At 51.3% G+C, this 19,527-nt stretch overlaps 1 pseudogene; it reads left to right on the top strand.

The window, feature by feature from the left end:
- The first annotated feature begins 4,480 nt into the window (after positions 1 to 4,480).
- On the top strand, positions 4,481 to 16,643 carry LOC116592550 (annotated as a pseudogene).
- Positions 16,644 to 19,527: the final 2,884 nt, after the last annotated feature.

Here is a 19,527-nt window from a genome sequence, read left to right as displayed (position 1 = left end):
GCCTGGGAAGGGGAAGAATGCCCTCACATTCTTTTGGGAGGTAAACAAGGTCAGGGAGTGCGGCTAGGATCCTGTTTACCTGACCCTGGCCCCCCGGGGGACCAGCAACCAGTGCAGGACAACACACTGGAACAGAACCAGCCAGACCTCGGGGGCTAAGGGAACAGGAGGGAAGGCCAGGAGAAGGTGAGGGGCCAGTAGCTCTAGCCCAGACACCCTTCAAGAGGGCTGGTGGGAGCCAAGGCAAGACTGGGATTCAAATTACAGCTCTGCTAAGTGACAGTTCTGTGCCTTTGAGCAGGTCACCTGGGCCGCCACCACCCCCAGCCTCGGTTTACCCTCTTTCTCATGGGCTAATCCCCCTGTGTCGATGGCTGTGTTCTCCAGTCCCATGGGGGCTGGCATGGGGTGGCCCAGGGGCTGGGCACAGCCTAATGTTCTGCAGGCCTCTCTGTCCCCCACCTGCCAACAGACCTCCGTCCAGGGCTAGGCACTCCAGACTCCTGGGCCAGCAGAGGAGGGCTGCACTGCACCCTCGGGGTGATGCCCCCACGGTGCAGCCCCGCTGAAGGGCCAGGGATAAGCTGGGCTCCGGAAGGAGGAGGTGGGTGCATAGCGGCAGAGGTCGAGGCTCCTGCAAAGTCACAGGGCTGGAGTCAGGGCAGCTCAGGCTGTCCCCGCAATCACTGCATCATCTCCTTCCAGTCTTCCCAGAGCCCCACTTCCTATTCCTGAACCCCCCAAGGGACAGCTTCCCCCGCTCATCACAACAGGTCTGGAGGAGCCCCTCCTGAGCCATCGGGATGTACCTCTGTCAAACTCTGGGATTCACTGGTGCTGGGATCCTTCGAGAACAGCCAGGGAGAGGCCTAGAGCAGACCTTCCAGCCCTCGTGTCTCAGAGACAAGCCTCCACTGCAAAACAGACCAGCTACGAAGAGGAAGGGGCTGCCTTTCTGCAACATGCCCCCCAACCCCTGAAGTTGCAGGGGGGGCGGCACCAGGAGATGGTCCCTAGCAGCCACAGTGGCATTGAGGCCACCTAGCCTCATGGCTGAGAGTAAGGACATCAGAGTCAGGCTGGCCTGCATCAAGTCCGGCTTTGCCACTTGCCAGCTGAGGCGCTCAGGCAAGTTCCTCAGCCCCTCTGAGCCTCAACTTCCTGATCTGGAAAACTGCCTCTCCCACGGTTTTCTGTGAGATTTAGTGAGCGAATACACATGAGAGACTTAGCACATAGTAGGTCCTCAGCATCATGCTGAACCCACACAGACCCACTGCGTCCTGCCCTGCAGTGCCAGAGCCCTGGGTCCCTCGGCCCGGGTGCCCACCCCAGGGCAGGAGCCATGCTCAGCACATGCCCTGAGGTTTTCCCATAAGGGGGTTGGACTTGGGCTTCCCTTGACGGGGAATATCCTGTTCTGGGAGTGGGGGGAGGAAGAGGAGCGGGAAGGACACAGCCGCTCCACATTCTTGGCATTCTTGGCGACAGCCCCGTCCAGCTGCTTTGAGCTGCCACTGTCGGGCACTGGCTCAGGTCCAGGCTGTCTCGGCATGACAGGACAGCCTCCCACTTGGGGTGCCCTTGGGCTAGGGGCACCCAGTCCCACTCACCCCATGCCGTCCCAGAAGCAGACAAACCCCCACTCTGTAAAGAGAGGTTTGGGGGGTCTGGGGACATTCGTGTCAACAGGAGAGGGGTTCAGCTTTTGGTTCTACCTTCTGGGGTCCCCCCCCCCAGCCTGCTCCCTTCCCCCCAGGGAAGCTCTGGATAGCAGCCAGAGGACAGAGGTGGATGGGTGGAGAGGGGAGAGGGAGAGGGCGCCTGGCTTCCACCTCTTGTGGCTGGGACAGTCATTTTCCTTCTCTGAGACTCAGTTTCTCCATCTACAAAAGGGGAGGGCTGGCTCCCTCCTTTAAGCAACCTCGACCCTGCTACACTGTGGTGCCGTGATCTAATGATCACTGTAGAGAACCTCTGCTTCTGACCAAGGGCAGAAACCCAGTCGGTCCCTGCCTGGAGTCTGGCCTAGTGCAGGTTAAGTGGTTCTCACTGTTGACCGGGGACCACCTGCTGCTCCATCCGCAGCAACGGTCTGCAGGCTTCTGAGACCCAGAGAACCGGAAACAACACAATCCCAGGGTGGCCTCGCTCCAGACCCTCCTCCCTGGATATGTCTTGGGGGTCCTAGGTGGGAAATAACTCGTCCAAGATCCCAGGCCCACTTAGCCGGACTGAGCTGACTCGGGACCTCCCGCATTTGCAGCCCCTCCCAAAGCTACCCAGAGCTGAGTTCATTCATTTCCATGTTTCCCTGCAAACAGCCTCTGGTTTCCGACCGTGAGAGCCGGAGCAGTCTGGGAAGGAGCCCGACAGGGCAGATCCCCAGGGGTCCACGTCAGAAATCTCCTCTCCTGGGGAGACTAAGCAGGTGGCCCCAGACACAGGCACCCCCTCTGCTCCCTGCACTGCTTTCTGCAGCTGGGGGGCTCGGCAGAGTCACAGGGGCCCAGCAGGGAGGGCACAGCGGCTGCTCTGGGGTGGGCACCTCTGGGGTCCTGCCTGGGTGCCAGTCCCCCTCCCCTTCTCCTCTCCTGCAGCTCAAGGACCACCCCCAAGCCCCTCGGCCCCATCCTAGAGGCTCTCCACTGCCCTCGATGCCCATTGCAGAGTTCAAGAGCTCACTCTGACTCTGGGGACAGAGACTGGGGAACCTGGTCCAGGCCACTTGGGGAGGCAGAAAAAGCTCTTTGCCCAAGTTAGGAGTCGGAAGACATCCCTACGCTTGGACCTCAGCCCTTGCATGAGTGCTGGAGAGTAGGATAAGGTGGTCCCTCCGGGCCAGTCCCACTGAGACCCACAGCCGTCCCGGGATTCTGAGATTCAAATTCCCATGCCCCACCCCTCCCTGCAGACCCTTGACCACATTAAACAGAGGAAGCACCATTCTGTCACCTGCCCTTCCCCGGGACCTGCCCCTCACAGTGCAGCCAGGGTCCTGCTCCCAACAACCCCACCTTCCCCATCACTCGATCCCCCTGACGGCCCAGACACCCCCGAAGCCATTGCCGCCACGTGGCCGGGCTCCTGTCTGCTTCCTGCCTGCTCGTCCTGTGTGTGTCTGTCCCGACATCTGTCTGTCTGAGGGACCACAAAAGGAAAAGGCTGGAACACACCCTGCTGGGTCCACGTGACCAGTGCACTCCTCACCCCCGCTGGGAAATCACCGCCATTATGGCCACTGGGAGCCACGCGAGTGTGCGCCGGCATGTCTGCGGGCGTGGTGCGTGCATGTGGCGGGGGAGGGTGACACGGGGTGTGTGTCAGGATTTTGTGTGTGTGGAATAATTGGTGAAATGAATTATGATAAACTGAGCGGAATGGGCGGAGTACTAGGCAACCATTAAATATGATGCCTTTGAAGAATCATGATGACATAAAAAATTGTCACAGTTTAAGAGTTAGTTAAAAAAAAAAAAAAGTGCACCCAAAAGAAGAAGTAGAAGCGAATACAGCAACCGCTAATAATTGTTACCTCTAGATTACTAGATTATGAGTAAGCTTGTCTTTCCTTTATACTCTTGGCTATTTTCAACATTTTCTGCAAGGCGCACTTGTTTTTAACCAGAAAAAGGAAAAAGAGGTAATATAAAAACAAATTAAAGAGGAAGCAGAAAACAAACATGATTTAAGATAAAAGAAATGAAGGCCTAGTGGAAAATGCTAAGTATAAGACAAAGACAAATACTCAACTCAAGACAGCGAGCGCTAAGGGAGCACCTACTTGGTACCAAGGCTCTGCTGAGTGTGGAGTTATGGAAATGCTCAAGATATAGCCCTCCCTGGTGACAGCACTGCCCATCAGGAGGGTGGGACAATCACCAGTCACCGATAACAGACACAGATATATTGCAGTTCCCCCCAGCCCTAGAGGGTACCAGAGAAAGAGAGAAAGTGACAGGTGAATCAGGAGGGCTTCGGGGAGGAGGTGACTTTTTTTTAAATATATATTTATTTGAGTTGGGAAGGAGTAAAGGGAGAGAGAGAGTCCTCAAGCGGACTCCCCACTAAGCACGGAGCCAAACTCGCGGCTTGATCTCAGGACCCTGAGATCATCACCTGAGCAGAAATCAAGTCAGCCACTGGACCGACTGAGACCCCAGGGCTTCAGGGAGGGCATGCAGTAATGGAGGGAAGCACAGTGGGTGGCCAGAAGACCACCCTTTGTCCGGAGCAGGCATGACACACAGGTAGCAGTTCACCCCAAGTCTGCGGTGCTGGGTTGAGCTCCGGGTTCAGAGCTTCTGAAGCTAAGTGGGCACTCACAGGGAAAGAAGGCAAGGATTGATTAGCAATTCATTCAAGAACTGGTTGAAGACCTACTATGTGCCACACACCATCTGGGGAATCCTGCAGTGCAGCCTCCATCCCAATGGAGAAAAACAGGCAACTGAACAATTAAAAGAGTAAAAGATCCGACATGCCGGATGGTAAGAGGCGCTACGAGGAATGACGAGGCCAGGGCAGGCGGGGGTTGACTCTATGTGACAGTGGGACATCTGATGGGAGGAAAAGGGAAGTGAGGTGTGGAATCTTGAGGAGGAGAGCTTCAGAAAAGGGGAGGGGGACAGCGCATGCAGGGCCCCAGGGGAACGCAGGGAACACGAGGTCAGAGGAGGACCCATAGGTCCGTGTGGGGCTGCGGTGGGGACCTGGGCTTTTCCTCCAAGCGACAGCAGGAGCCTTAGTCGGGGGAGGGCTGAACAGAGAAGTGCACAAACTGACTTGAGCTATAGTAAACCTGCTCTCTGGCGGCCTGGGGTGGGGGGCAGGGAGGGGCAGAGAGAGGTGGGGGCGCCAGGCTGGGCTGGCAGTGTGGGGGTGGGGACAAGGAACGGGAATCTCAGTGTATTCTGAAGCGGGGAGTAAAGGTGCTGGCAGATTCCAAGACGTGTGTCCCAGCTCTTGGGAGGACGGGGCTGCGACAAGTGAGGGAACAGAGGCAGCAGGCACTGAGGCTCGGTGGACAACGGCTGAGAACCCCAGGGACGAACCTGAGACAGCCACCTGGTGTCCCAGAGCAAGCAGCCAGACCCGGGAGTCTGAAGTCCAGGTCCCAGCTGGGGACACACATTTGGGGGTCATTGCCTTGTGAATGGCAATTAACCCACGAAATAGGAGATTCCCCCCGGGAAGGGATGGACACAAAGAGGAGGTCCAAGGATTGAGCCCTGGGCTCCCCCAACCACTTATTCTTTGGGGAGAAGGGAGGGGACCAGCAGAGGAGCCACGGAAGGGGGTGCTCAAGAGAGGAGTGGGGCAAACACGGCTCCTGCAGAGAGGTGGGTGCGAGCTTGGTGGGAGAGGCTTAGGCTAGCAACAGTGGAGAGAAACTCAGAAAGGCGAGTCAGGACAACTCTTCCCAGGAGCCTGGCTATACAGGGGAGCCTCGGTGTCCCAAAACCCAAGCAAGAGGCTCAGAGGGCCCCAACGTCATCCTCCCACGACCCTCCCCAGCAGTGGCCAAGGGGTCACTGTTTACTGGAGGGCGGGGGACAGTGGCCAGAGCTCTCGGTCTGGGCTGGTGTCCACACACAGGTGCTCAGGGCCGGTCAATGTGTGGGTGGAGCCAAGGGTCAGAAAAGAAAGGGACCTGGGCCAGGGCCACGTGCCAGGTCATGGCCAAGGCTGGCTCCCCACGTACCGCCGTGTTCCAGGAGTGGGAAAATTCTGAATCCAAACTCTTCATTAAGAAGATCGACTTCTCCCTCTCTGTCTTCTCTGCACTGGGGAGCGGCTCTTCTGCCACAGGCCTGCTTCCGCTGAAAATGGATGCCTGGGCCAAGCCGGCCCCTACCGCCTTCTTGGTCAGGAGAGCACCTCTCGGATGTTGAGCCCATCACTGTCTGCGGCGGTGCTAAAACCACCAGAGACACCGACCGATGAGAGCCTAGCAGCTTGGCCCTCCCAAAGGCCATGGCGTTCCTGTGCCTGCTGGTGGACTTTCTCCTCCTCTTTGCCATAGGAAGGAGCCATGCCCACCTCCCATAGGTCTTATCTGCCCTGTATATTCTTTCCCTATGCCTCCCCAGTTAGCCCGGGAAAAGTGCTTGGCTCAGGGTTTGACAGAGGAAAGACAATACTGTATGAACAAGGAAAAAAAAAAAATAAGATCTGCTTCTCATGGAGAAAGAGCCTCTATTTGACTTCACACGTGTTTCACACAGTTATGCCACTTGGATATTGACTTTCAGTACACAGACTTCCATCTGGATCCTGGCCCCAGAGCCTGCCAGTGTTAGGGTTGTCCTGGAGCGGACAGCATGAGTCGTGGTGTGAAGACAGGGTTGTCTTTTGTTTTGGTTCAGGTTTTGTTTGGTTTCTAAGATGGGAGAAAAACTAGCATTCCCTCCCAAAGAGCGAACCCAGGGAGGGGAAACCCATGGAGCAGGTTGAGTGCCGACTGCGGGAGGGCTGGGGGTCCAGTGCACGCGCCCGTGTGTAGGATCGCCCCGCTGGAGACTCACAGGTACCCCACCCACGACACTAGCTGGGAAGGCAGCCTGAGCAAGTGCAGGGCCCAGCAGGAGGGTGGGTGGAGCACGTTGATGTTCTCCCATGATTCCTTCTGCTATTTCAGTACAGAAGGAGCGTCACCGTGGGCTACAAATAAGGGCAGAGGGCCCTGGAGGTTTGCGGAGGGAGGAGGTTTGAAAGAGCCCTTGTGTATGGAAGGGGAGCCAGGGACCTGAGAAATATAGCTGCTCTGCCCAACAGCATGCTGGCAGATGCATTCTCCCAAGAGGGCCACAGCAACATCTTGAATCCCACAAGCCCTTCTAGAACCTTCCACTCTCCCACTAAGGAGCAGAATCTAATTCCCCATCCCCTTGAACCTGGGCAGGTTGGTGACTCAGTTCCTGGCAATGAATGCAGTGCAAGTGATGCTGCCACACTTCTGAAGTGACACGGGAAACAATCGCATCGTGTAGGACACTCCCGCTGGAGCCCTGGGCCACCACGTTGTGAGGAAGCCCAAACCAGCCCATCCAGAGAGACCACAAGGAAAAGCTCTGAGGTCACAGAGAGGGAGCGATGTCCTGCCAGTCCCCAGATGCTTCAGCCCTAGCCACCACATGACTGCCATTCTCTGAAACCTGAAAAACCCAGCTGAGCCCCCAGCCAACTCCATGACCCCCAGAATCCACAAGAGATGATAAAATCATAGTTGTCTTAAGCCTTTATTTTATGACCCAGAAATAGGTCATCAGAACAAACACTAAGGGCCAAGTTGAGACCTACAGTCATGAAATTCAGGTCACCCTCCCTCCCTTGGCCTGATGGCATTCAAAACATTTCTGCAGGGACAGAAACACAGTGGCCCCCAAGCTTCCGTCCATGCCTCCAGGGAGGAGCAGAGGATGAAGAGGAAATGTCAAGGGCATTGGGTCCTGGAAGTCAGGCTAAGGTGTTTGAACTTGACCCTGGAGGCTACAGAGAGTACACTTAATTAGAGGTATTTACCTTCCGTGCACCTGCCAGGCCCTCTCTGGTTTTATCAATACAGAACACAGCCTCTATCCTCAGATGAAGCAGGATGGGGGAAGAGAGGAGGCTTCCCAGAGGCCTGGGGACCCAGCAGGCTGGGTCTTCAGCCCTTCCCATCTGAGGTACACAGACAGTGGAGTAAAGAAGGGCTGAAGGGAACCTCGTTTCCCCCATCTGGAAAATCCACTCGAGGCCTCTAAGTGGTCTTCTGCTTCTGAGACTGAAGGTGCCACAGGGACATGTTTCCACGGAAACCTTGTCTGCATTGCCCTGGGCTCCATCCATTGAGCGGGACAGGCAGGAAGAGGAGGCCTGGCCGTCATTATGCTGTAGGCCTTGTTCGGGATTTTTAGGTTCCAAGTCACAGAAAACCCCACTCAAGGTGACTTTGAAAACTAAAATCTGTGGGCTGTGTAGTATAGTGAAAAGCACATGAGTATTTGAGGTTCCAAGCAAAGCTGGACCCAGCCCTGCAAACAGGGTAAAAGGACCTGGCTCCTCTGCCTCCATCTCTTGGCTCCATGCTCTGGCTCCTGTCCCACGCTGACTCTCCCTGGGGGCTCTCAGTCTGGCCCCCAGTTGGGTCTGGGTCTACCTTGTCTTCACAGCCTGCAGAGAGAGAAGGTCCACCTCCCTGGGAAATTAAGTAGAGGTCTCTGTTCTGATTGGCTGGCTTGAGTCACGTGTCCATCCCTGAGCCAATCAAAGTAGCCATGAGATGCCCTATCGTAATTGGTTTAAGTCAGTCAGAGCCCACCTGGGGCAGGACTGCGTTTACCCCTGGAAACACGGGGTCCTATCCCGAGGGAGGGGAGGGAATGGGTGCCAGAGAGGGAACCACTCAGCTTCTGCTACGTAGGACAGATTCACGAGACTCACGATCAAAAGACGAGTACCTGGGGCGCCTGGGTAGCTCAGTGGGTTGATCCTCTGCCTTCGGCTCAGGTCATGATCTCAGGGTCCTGGGATTGAGCCCCGCATCGGGCTCTCTGCTCGGCGGGGAGCCTGCTTCCTCCTCTCTGCCTCCTCTCTGCCTGTGTCTCTGCCTACTTCTGATCTCTGTCTGTCAAATAAATAAATAAAATCTTAAAAAAAAAAATAAAAAGACGAGGACCTGAGGCATGTCCCTCGGCCCGCTTGCAGGACCTCCTGGAGGGGGCGTGCTCTGTCAGAGAGGAAGTGGTTGAGCTCCGGAAAGGGGGGAATCTCCTATCAAGGCTATTTCCAGTACCATCTGCCCATCTGGCCAGCCTGGAGCCGCGGGATGGGGACAGCCACCGTTGGCCAGAACCCAGGGCCTGCCTGAGACACTTGGGCAGCTGGGAACTGAGTAAGCTGGGAAAAGTGCAGGCTAAAGAGGGCTGGGGCGGGGGAGCCATCCGACTCTTCCCTAACGCCAAAAAAGGGAACAGGAAAGGTCAGCTTAGGCTCCAGAAGGGATCAAACAAGTAGCGTGACAAAAGCAGACAGCCCCGTCTGGGCTCAGCTCGGCTGGGTCTTTCCATACCTTGCTCACCCAAGTTCCCAGGCAGCAAGGCTGGGCAGGGATTACCCCATTGCTCAGATGGGGAGGCGAGGCTCTGAGAAATGTAGCTCACCCAAGGTCACTCAGAGAGGTGGGGCAAAGGCAGAATATGAACCTGAGCTCTCTCAGGCCAGCCTCCTCCCCCTACCCTCCTTCACGTAGCTCAGCTCTGGGTCAGGCCCATCCCACACAAGTAATGTGAGGGTGAGGCCGCTGGTTGTCCAGGGGGACGTTCAATCCCCCCATAGCCCCTACTGTCTGCCAGGCAGGAAGATAGAGAAAAGGAGGCTGCAGGGTCCAATTGGCCCAAGTTCAAGTCCACCCTCTAGCCACGCTTGCTGTGTGAATGTGGGCAAGTCAGTATACTCAGTACGAAATGAAGAAATGAACACTTCCCTTAGAAATCGTGGGGAGGAATGACTGACATCACGTATGTATAGCAGCTAGCACAGTGCAGCCGGTGGCGAGTGTTATATTCTTCCTCCCATCACGGAAGGAGTTTGTAAGGTTTAATTACAATATCATAGCAGAAATGCTGTGATCTGCTGAGCCTGATGCTGCAAGATGGAGCCCGCGGAACTCTTCCAAGTAAACACTGAGAAACAGAATGGGGGTGGGACTTTGGTGAGAAATTAACCTGCGGTACAGACGCAGGGTTCCTCGCTTTCTGGGAGAGAGTCAGGCCCAATTCCAGCGTTGTCCCCCGCTGCTGGGCAGAAGTCCAGACACAGCAGAATCTGTTTCCACCCTTTCCCTGGGGACTGAGGACCTGAGCAGGACTTTCATCCCCTGAGCCTGGACTCAGCAGGGGTCAGTGGGCTGCAGACACGGGGGGCATTGTCTGCCCTGGCAGGGTTAGATCCCGCCGCTGCCAACCCCTCCGGGGCATAGGGTCTCCATGGACCAGCCCAGCCATGCGGGGTTGGGGGGAGGTGGTGTTTGTCCCCCAGTTGCCACTGGAGACCCAGATTCTACCACTGGACACTCTGTCCAGTGTCCCGACGGTGACCCCAGAGCATCCCGGACCAGCAGGCTTGGGTGGGGCCTCGAAGAACAAAGCCGTCTTTCGCCGCTGGCAGCTGGGTGGGCAGAGTGCGTCAGCTCGTCGGCCAGCCAGCGAGACCTGGAAGTCAGCCTCGCTGCCCCTCCTCCACACTCCATCACCATTCACGTCTTGTTTTTGTCATGGCACGATATGACAGATGTTGCTTGTCAATTGTGCTGCTGAAGTCTCTCTAGACCCCAGCCCTTGCCATCCAACTGCACAGCCGCTGCCCTGGTCAGCAACTCCACGGCACCCCCTCCCTCCTGGGGTCTCACAGTCTGTCCTTCCCTCTCAGCCAGGGGGGTGCTTTTAGCAATGCAGTTCAACCACATCAGTCCCTGGTGTCAAGTCCAGTGAGTATCTGCAAAACATACAACGCATTTCCAACATATGTAAAGAACTCCTACAAATCAATAAGAAAAAGAGAGGCAGCAAGTGAAAAGGAGCAGGAGACTTTGAGCAGGCTCTTCACAACAGAGGTTCTGCAAGTGACCTATGAGTCCACAAAAACAACATTAATCATCAGGGCAATGCAAAATGAAACTACAACGAGGTATCACTGCACACCCACCCAAACTGCTAAAAGGAAAAGTGTAGAAACTATCAAGTGTTGACAAGGATGTGGAACAACTGGGACTTCCCAGAACACTGGTGTAAAAGGGAGGGTATCTGGTACAAGCTCTTGGGAAAGTGGTTTGGCATTGTCTCCCCTCAACTCAGCAATCCCACCCCCGGGTTTAGGTTTAACAGAAATGCATGTAGACGGCCATTGAAAGAAATGGACAAGATCAGGGGCGCCTGGGTGGCTCAGCGGGTTGGGCCACTGCCTTCGGCTCAGGTCATGATCTCAGGGTCCTGGGATCGAGTCCCGGCGTTGGGCTTTCTGCTCAGCAGGGAGCCTGCTTCCCTCTCTCTCTCTCTGCCTGCCTCTCCATCTACTTGTGATTTCTCTCTGTCAAATCAATAAAATCTTAAAAAAAAAAAAAAAAAGAAATGGACAAGATCATTTGTTACAGCTTTATTCACAGTGGCCAAAGGCCAGAAATAACCCGGATATCCATCAACAGTGGAAAGGAGGAAAAATCAATGAGGGACAAGTACGGCAGCCACATGGACACATCACAAAAAGTGTTGAGAGGCAGAAACTGGACACGACGGCGGCGTCCGCACCGTGGGATTCCATTTATGTGAATTTCAGAAATAGACAGAATTGAACAAGTCAAGATGGTGGTTATCTTTGTGGGGAAAGGAGATACAGTGCCTGGGGTGGGCGGGGGGGGGGGCGCAAAGGGGGATTTCTTGGATGCTGATGATGTCCTGTTTCTTGATCTAGGCACTGGTTATGCTGGTGTGTTTAGGAAAACTTATCCAGCTGGACACTGAGTGATGCAGGCATTTTTATTTACATAGTTTGCTCTTCAATAAAAAGTTAAAAAAAAAATTCCTCCATCTATACGGCCCAAAGTCCCCCATGGTGGTTCCCAGCAACTTACTGTCTGTCCCCAGGACACGCCATACATCTCTCTGTGCCTGGAACTCCCTGATCCAGTTGGCAAACATTCTGTTCTGGGATTGCCACCACCACCAGGAAGCCCTCCCTCCCGGCCCCAGACAGAGGCGATTTCTCTGTCCTCAGAGAGCCATGGGCACCTTCATTTCGGCCCTTATTCTTCTGATGGTCAAGCCACAGCATTTACCAAACTCTTGTTGTGTGTCAGGCACATAACGCTTTGGATAAACAGCCATAAATAATAGGTTAAAATTAAATGATTGCAGAAATAGACACTGACAAATCACATGTATGCTGGGGAGGGAAGTCCAGGAAGTCAGCGGAGAATAATGCCCCGGGGGTCTGTGGGGGGGTGGTTTGGGGGTGTTGCAGGGGGGAGTCTCTAGGCTGAGGGCACCCTGCAGACTGAGAGCTCTAACCCTGGGCTGTCTGAGGGGGACATATCTACGTCTGTGACTTCTCATCTCAGTCCCCAGGAGCATGGCACAGGGTGGGGCCCATTAGGTGTCTGGCAGGATTTTAGGGATGAATGAGGGACTGACTGAATGTTGAGAGGCAAGGGTTTGGGGGCCTCCAGGACACCGGATTCCCCTTTACAAATGCGCACCTCCAGCTGGAGCGTCAATACCGGAAATAAAGTTTGGGGTTCCAGAAGCACAGACCCCACCAACGCCAGCAGTGAGCGTGCAGAGGCCTGGGCCGATCATTCCTTCCTTGGTTGGTTCTCACAACTGGTAAATATTAACTAAGTATGAATTGCGTGCCAGGCTCTACAGGAGGGGCTGTTCCCTTCACTGCTCATTCATTTCCATTTCCCAGGGACTATTTCAACTTCTGGGATTTCTGGGCTTTAGGTCTCTCACTGCTTCTGGATGTTTCCCCATCCCATACCCTAGTCCCTGTTGCACTGGACCAGGCAGGACTCTCCCGCAATCACCAGGGGAAATCCCAGGGAACCTTAGGTTATACTGCCTGCCTGGCTGTTTACAAGCCTAAACATGATTTACAGGGTGGTGGTTCACCTCACCAAAATAATGTCTGCTTTACCAGAGAATTCCCAATGCTATATTCGTCTTCCCCACGGGATGTCCCAGACACTGGTGGCGGAAGCACGAGCAGGTACTGTCCTCACAGAAGCAAGTTAGGACAGCGTGTGCCCCCCGAGAGACAGCCAGCCCTCCCCTTGGGGTAACGCTCGGAGTGCGTTAGAACCCAGCCCTCCGGGGACCATGCCCGAGAAGTTTCCCGTGACCCTGCTTGCAGCAATTGTGAAGTGAAGGCACCCGGGCATCCCTCACCAGGGAAATGGCTGAGGAATGTGAGGGATGCAGGTGGAGGGGAGAAGACTTAGCCCCATCTGTAAAACAACATGGGTCAAACCCAAAGACCTGGTTTTGAGGGGAAAAAAGGAAATAAATAAAATGGGGCATCAGACATGATCTCACTGGTGTAAACTTAAAATGGATATATACTTCCCCAAAGCTGCCTGCTTGCCGAGGGTATGTATTTATTTAAGAACATATCATGGGGCACCTGGGTGGCTCAGTGGGTTAAAACCTCTGCCTTTGGCTCAGGTCATGATCTCAGCGTCCTGGGATCAAGCCCCGCATCTGGCTGTCTGCTCATCGGAGAGCCTGCTTCCTCCTCTCTCTGCCTGCCTCTCTGCCTACTTGTGATCTCCGTCTGTCAAATAAATACATAAAATCTTAAAAAACAAAAACAAAAACAAAACAAAACAAAAAGAACATATCGTGACTACATTTGAAGAGGAGTCTTTGGAGGGAGGGGAATAGGGTTTGGTTCAGGGATGAGGGGAGACACACACACACACACACACACACACACACACTTTATATAAAATTTTTAAAGGCCCTGCATGGACAGTGAAAGCATATGAAGAACAAAAGATTTTAGTTAACGGAACAATCTCCACTTGACATAAAAAGTAAAATTATATTTAAACTGGACTGCTTCTGAGAGGAAGTAGAAGATGTACTTTTTCGTATTCCTCCCACTAAGTGCAACTAAAACCCTAATCACAGTATATAAAACAAGCCCGAGGAGGCTCTGAAGGGAGGGAAGAAGAAGGCAGATTAGCGAGGGATCACAGGACCCGAGAAACAACCCGATGAGTTTCTGTTGTTGGAATTTTTTTTTTTTTAATTTGCCTCATATAGCTCAGACTTTAAGCTCAAGAAGCCAGCAATCTGGAAATGCCAAGGGAATTGGATATTCACACACACCCCCCAAAAAACAACAAAGCCTACTCTATCTAGCCAAAGAACCAGAAAAGAGGCAGCTAGCAAGACAGAAAAATTTTACACAATAATTGGTGTACTCCGGCCAAACCCTTCAGAAAAATCTGTGGCCCCATCCGTGCCAGCAAGACCACGTGGGAAACCTAGACTTCTCCCTTCAGCAGTGTATAAGGTGCTCCAGTCTCCCTGCCGGGATGCTATCGGGGAAGGGCCAAGAAGGGGACTGGGACTTGCCTCTCCACCTACGCAACAAGAGGGAAACTCACCAACTCTAGCACAAACAGAGGTCAAGTGGGGAATTTGGACTTCTAACCCTATTTGGCAGCAATGAGGCAATTCTCCCACTTCCCTACTCCAGAAGCATCCCGGGCAACTAGCTAAAGCAGAAGGCTGCACAAGATACAGAGTCTCATCACATAATGCCCAAAATATCCAGGTCTCGCTAGAAAACCACTCGTCAAGCCAAAAGCCAGGAAGATCTCAAGCCGAATGAGCATAGATGCCCACACTAAGATAAGCGAAGTGTTACGAACACATCTGAAACCAATGAAAACAAAAGTCTCAGCCAAGAAACAAAAGATATAAACATTTAAAATACCATTTACAATTGCTCAAATAAAATAAAATGCTGAGGTGTAAATCTAACAGAACACGTCCACAGGGCTTGGCGGGCTGAAAACTCACGGAAAGCGGATGAAAGAAATCAACAAAGGCAAAGGCATGGAAAGACATACTATGTTCATGAAGATTCAGCAGAGTAAAATGTCAATTTTCCCCAAATTGTCATATGGACTTCATACAATTCCTGTTAAAACTCCAGTAAAATGTTTTGAGGATAGAGATAGACAACATTATTCTAAAACTGGTGTGGAGGGGAGGTATTTTCCATTCCGGTGAGATTTGGGGGGAGGGGAACAGGTGAAGGGTGGAAGGCGGCTGGGGAAGGGGGTGCAGAAGCATCTGGCAGAGTTGGGGTCCCGGAGCCCCCGGCTTAGTCCAGAGGAAGCGAGACTGTGCTTACTGGTCAGTCGAAAAGGACAGACGGGACCTTCTTCCTGGCCTCAGGTGCCCACAGGTGAGGCCCTCCCACGTGCCCAAACTGATCTTATAATCAACAGATAAAGTGAGGAAGATGCAGAATCACTTTAAACACAGGTGTCAGAATCTCTTTGGTCACAAGGGAGCGGGAAGATGTGGACATGAAGTCCAACAGATGTTTGTCTGTACTCAGCTCCCTAACAACAAACCAGCCCCTTAGGAGAAAACCTTACCTTGCAACTGAGATTAAGCCCTTCCGAGAATTCTTCAAGGAGAACCCAAAACTGTGCCACCGAAATTGCTAGATTGTTGAAGTAAACACTGAAAAGGGTAGTGATTCATGTGTCACCCCAGGAAAGAGACTTGCAAGAAGAGATCTGCACTCTGGACATGCTCCATGGGGTGGGAAGAGAAAACATTCCTGTTCTACAAAGACATAAAGTTCATTAGATGCTGATAAAAAGTTGAGTAGAACTCTGTGGACTTCAAAGGAGAGAGCGGCAGTATGGCGTAAGCTCTGTCCTCAATGTGGACAGGTGTCCGCGGAGCCGTGGGAAGCCACTCTCTGAGACAGAGGTTGCAGGACACTGTGAGCTTGTGTTTCCTCATGAGAACTTACAGTCAGCAGTCCAGACCCTCTTCTCTAATAAAAAAAAATTTTTTTTTAAATACATGTTTCTGAATTAAGTCTTGAGAAATGCCCATATCCTGCTGGCTCAGATGTAGCTCCCCGATAGCATTTGATTAAACAGCACAGAGCCCCTCGTGAGCCCACACTCAACTTTTTTGATCTGTTCAATCCATCATTGGTTTGTATAGGAGATGAAGAAGATAGGCTCCAAGAGGGAAGATGGCTTAGTATCGAAGAGCGGGTTGACCCTCCTCCCAAGCACAAAGACACACATTTGAAGGCACTGTACAGGTTAACCCATTATGTAAATTGGGACCAAAGTCAGCTCCTGGAATGACTGAAGTAAATGGGGACATTACTGCGATTCTAGAAGGTAACCATGACTCAGAAGAGGACAGTCACTCTGTGCCTGCAGTCATGTAGGCAGAAGCCATATCAGGTGTCTGGAGACAGCCATGTCCAGGTTAGCAGACCGGGGGTTGGAAAGTCCATCCTCAAATTGACTAGGCATTGCCACGTGCCAACTCGCTTTGGATTCGAGGAAATCCCTGTTCCTGGGGAGAGATGGACCGTTACGAAACAGAAGCCTTCCTTGAAGGGAAACTGAAGGCAGGTTCTTGCACCTTCTACGCAAGAGGACGACCTCTTGCGACCACAGAACCTCCGTGAGCTTCCATGAATTGAACACTGGAGTCCCAAGTGCAGTCTGGGTGCCAGTCACCGTGTATATTTCAGGCCTCCGCAGTAACAGGACTCTGGGAACGTTATGAAGATCCCAGTTCTTGCATGGTTTTTTGAACTATTGCTTACTCTATGCTTAAATAGGACTTTCCCTTTCAGCCTGCCATATATCTGCTGGGCAGTGGTCTGTAGGTGTCCTGCATGGGATGGAACTGATAACTCCCTTTACCATTCATGCTGCAGGATTTTTTTGAAAGAGTATCATTACGCCCCAAAAGTTAAGAGTTCACTGGTTAGAACGAGAACCAGTCAAGGCAAAGAATGCCCCCGAAGGGCATTCACTTGATCTGCTTTTATGTGCATCAGACCATGTGCTATTACATAGCAAGGACGCGTATCCGTGTTAGGGTTTTTCCAGTACAGTGTATAGGCTTAGTGTTAGTATCTGTCAGGTGCGATCTGCTGTTACTTACTCAGATAAATGTGGGGCCCCTTGAGACAACAGAAGGCAGAGTGTTCAGTAAGGCTGGAAAAACATTTTTTTGTCCATTGAGCGAAAAGTTTGGTTTTTAATGACTGTTGTAATTGAGTGAAACAACTCTGGGGCATTTGCTGTGAAGAATTCTATTTCCTTTTTTTTTTTTTTTTAAGATTTTATTTATTTCTTAAGAGAGAGCATAAGCAGGGGGGAGGGGCAGAGGGGGTGGGAGAAGCAGACTCCCCACTGAGCAGGGAGCCCAGGAAGAGGGGCTGCTGGATCCCAGGACTCCGAGATTATGACCTGAGCCAAGGGCAGGCGCTTCACCAACTGAGCCACCCACGTGCCCCAAAGAATTCTATTTCTTACTGAAGAACAAATTATTACTATTGGATGAGTATTTCAACCGTGTGACTAATCTTTGAAATTGTTATTTTTTCGAAGAATTTTTCTACAACCTTCCAACAGTAGCGCTGTTTGTAGTTACTATAAATCAAGCTTTGGAAGTCCAAAAGATAAAGACTGCCTTCCTTTGAGAAAAAAAGAAAAATGCAATTTCCTGGCCATAAGGGCACAGTGAAGTTCACTGAAGTGTTGAATTTGGAGTCAGTCTCATGTCTCTTCTGCAAAAGGTACTGTTCAGTAAACCAGGTTTCCTAGACAGTTGCTCCTAAAAATTCAGGCTTATAAATCTGGTAGTAGAATTTTATCCCAAGGCCTTAGGTATTAATTTTTTTTGAATGAGTGTTTTAACTTAAAACACACTGGGAAGAGCTGCAATGTGGTCCTGTGTGTGATTTTCTTAGGTTAGTACATGCAGTCTACTCATTGATGAAAGCTGGATCTTTTCCTGTGCCCGTGATGCGTTTATGAACCATGAAGAAAGTGAGACTAGAAGATGCCCAGACAAGTCCAATGGTAACAGCAGTGGTTGCCGAGTTGAGATGATTGTTAAACCGCAATGAACAGTTTGGATGGCAGGATATAGCTCTTAGCTGTAAACTCTCATAGTTGAATTGCTTAAGTACAGTTTGTACAATTTCAGGGCAGTTAATTTCTAATGGAAAATCTGAAACTCTAATTGCAGGCTTCAAAGATACTGTGCAATCATTGTATCTATAAATAACTTCACTTAGCACCTTTTGGTCACTTAGAATAGTATGAAATACTACTTCAGTGAGCTATTTTGGAAGTGATGCCAAGTGCTAGTGTTTGCTTCTGAGTATCGAACTGAATTTACAGTTCTGTCCCAGACATTTTGCACTCGTCGAATCCATTCTTGTGTCTTTTTGTTAATGTACTCTGGACCACCGGTCAGTACTCCTTCCTTGGTTTCCTTACCCTGCTGTGACAGAAAGTTCTTTTATAAGCTGTTGGCTACTGCCAAGGCTACAGAAAGGAAAAGCTGTATTTGTAGGCAACATTAACTGTTTGACCGCTAATGTATGTTTCTTCTCACTGTGGCTTCTTATGGCTTCGTTTTTTTTGTTTTTTTTTTTGTTTTTTTAAGATTTTTTATTTATTTATTTGACAGACAGAGATCACAAGTAGGCAGAGAGGCAGGCAGAGAGAGAGGGGGAAGCACGCTCCCCGCTGAGCAGAGAGCCTGATGCAGGGCTCAATCCCAGGACCTGGGATCATGACCTGAGCCAAAGGTAGAGGCTTTAACCTACTGAGCCACCCAGGTGCCCCTATGGCTGCTTTTTTGTGCTAATAAAGTATGTTTGACATAAAAAATAAAATAAAATAAATAAAACTGATATGGAAAAGCAAAGGAACCAGAATCATCGGAACAATTTTGAAAAGGAATGAGAGGATCCAGTCCATGGACTTTATCAAAAACCTGATATAGAAAGCAGGTAAGACATCTTACATACTTATAGTAAGAAGGACTGTGTGTGATACTGGCAGAGCAAGTGACACAGAGATCAGTGGAAGGAATTAGAGCACCCGGAAACAGACCACACAAATATTTGCATTACAATATGCAAAAGCAATTTGAGGGAGGAAAGGCAGACCTTTAAGCAAATGGTGTGGGAGCAACTAAACATCCATAGGTAAAAAACAAACAAACAACCCACAAAGACCCTCAACCTTAGTCATACCTTACACAAAAATCAATCCAAATAGACCAGAGGCTTAAATGTGGAAGGTAAAACTAGAAAACTTTTAGAAAAAAACTCTGGAAAAAAAAATTAATTAAAGAAAAAAAAAAAGAAAAAAACTTGGGGATCTAGTGCTAAGCAACCAGGGCTCATACAGAGTACCAAAAGCATGAGCCATAAAGGGAAAGATTGATGAATGGGACTTCATCAAAATTTAAAACTCTTCCTTCATGAAAGGGTCTTAAAAAAAAAAAAAAAGATTTATTTCTTTATTGGGGGGATGCAGAGAGGGAGAGGGAGAGAGAATCTCAAATGGACCAAGAAGACCCCCTTTCCCCAAGCGCAGAGCCCAACCCCGGGCTCAGCCTTACCACCCTGAGATCATAATCTGGAGTTGAAATCAAGAGTGGGGTGCTTACCTGCCTGAGTCACCTGGGCTCTCCCATGGAGGAGTCTCTTAAAAAACTGAAGAGCCAAGGGGCACCTGGGTGGCTCAGCTGGTAGGGTGACTGCCTTCAGCTCAGTTCATGATCCTGGAGCCCTAGGATCGAGTCCCAGGATTGAGTCCTACATCGGGCTCCCTGCTTAGCAAGGAGTCTGCTTCTCCCTCTGACCCTCTCCCTTCTCATGCTTTCTCTTTCACTCTCTCAAGTAAATAAATAAATTCTTAAAAAAAAAAAAAAAAAAGGCTGAAGAGCTGAAAGCTCT

The sequence above is a fragment of the Mustela erminea genome, chromosome 6, assembly GCF_009829155.1.
Source record: "Mustela erminea isolate mMusErm1 chromosome 6, mMusErm1.Pri, whole genome shotgun sequence".
Lineage (NCBI taxonomy): Eukaryota > Metazoa > Chordata > Mammalia > Carnivora > Mustelidae > Mustela > Mustela erminea.
The sequence above is the reverse complement of the archived record's forward strand: the minus strand, read 5'-3'. Positions and strand labels throughout refer to the sequence as shown.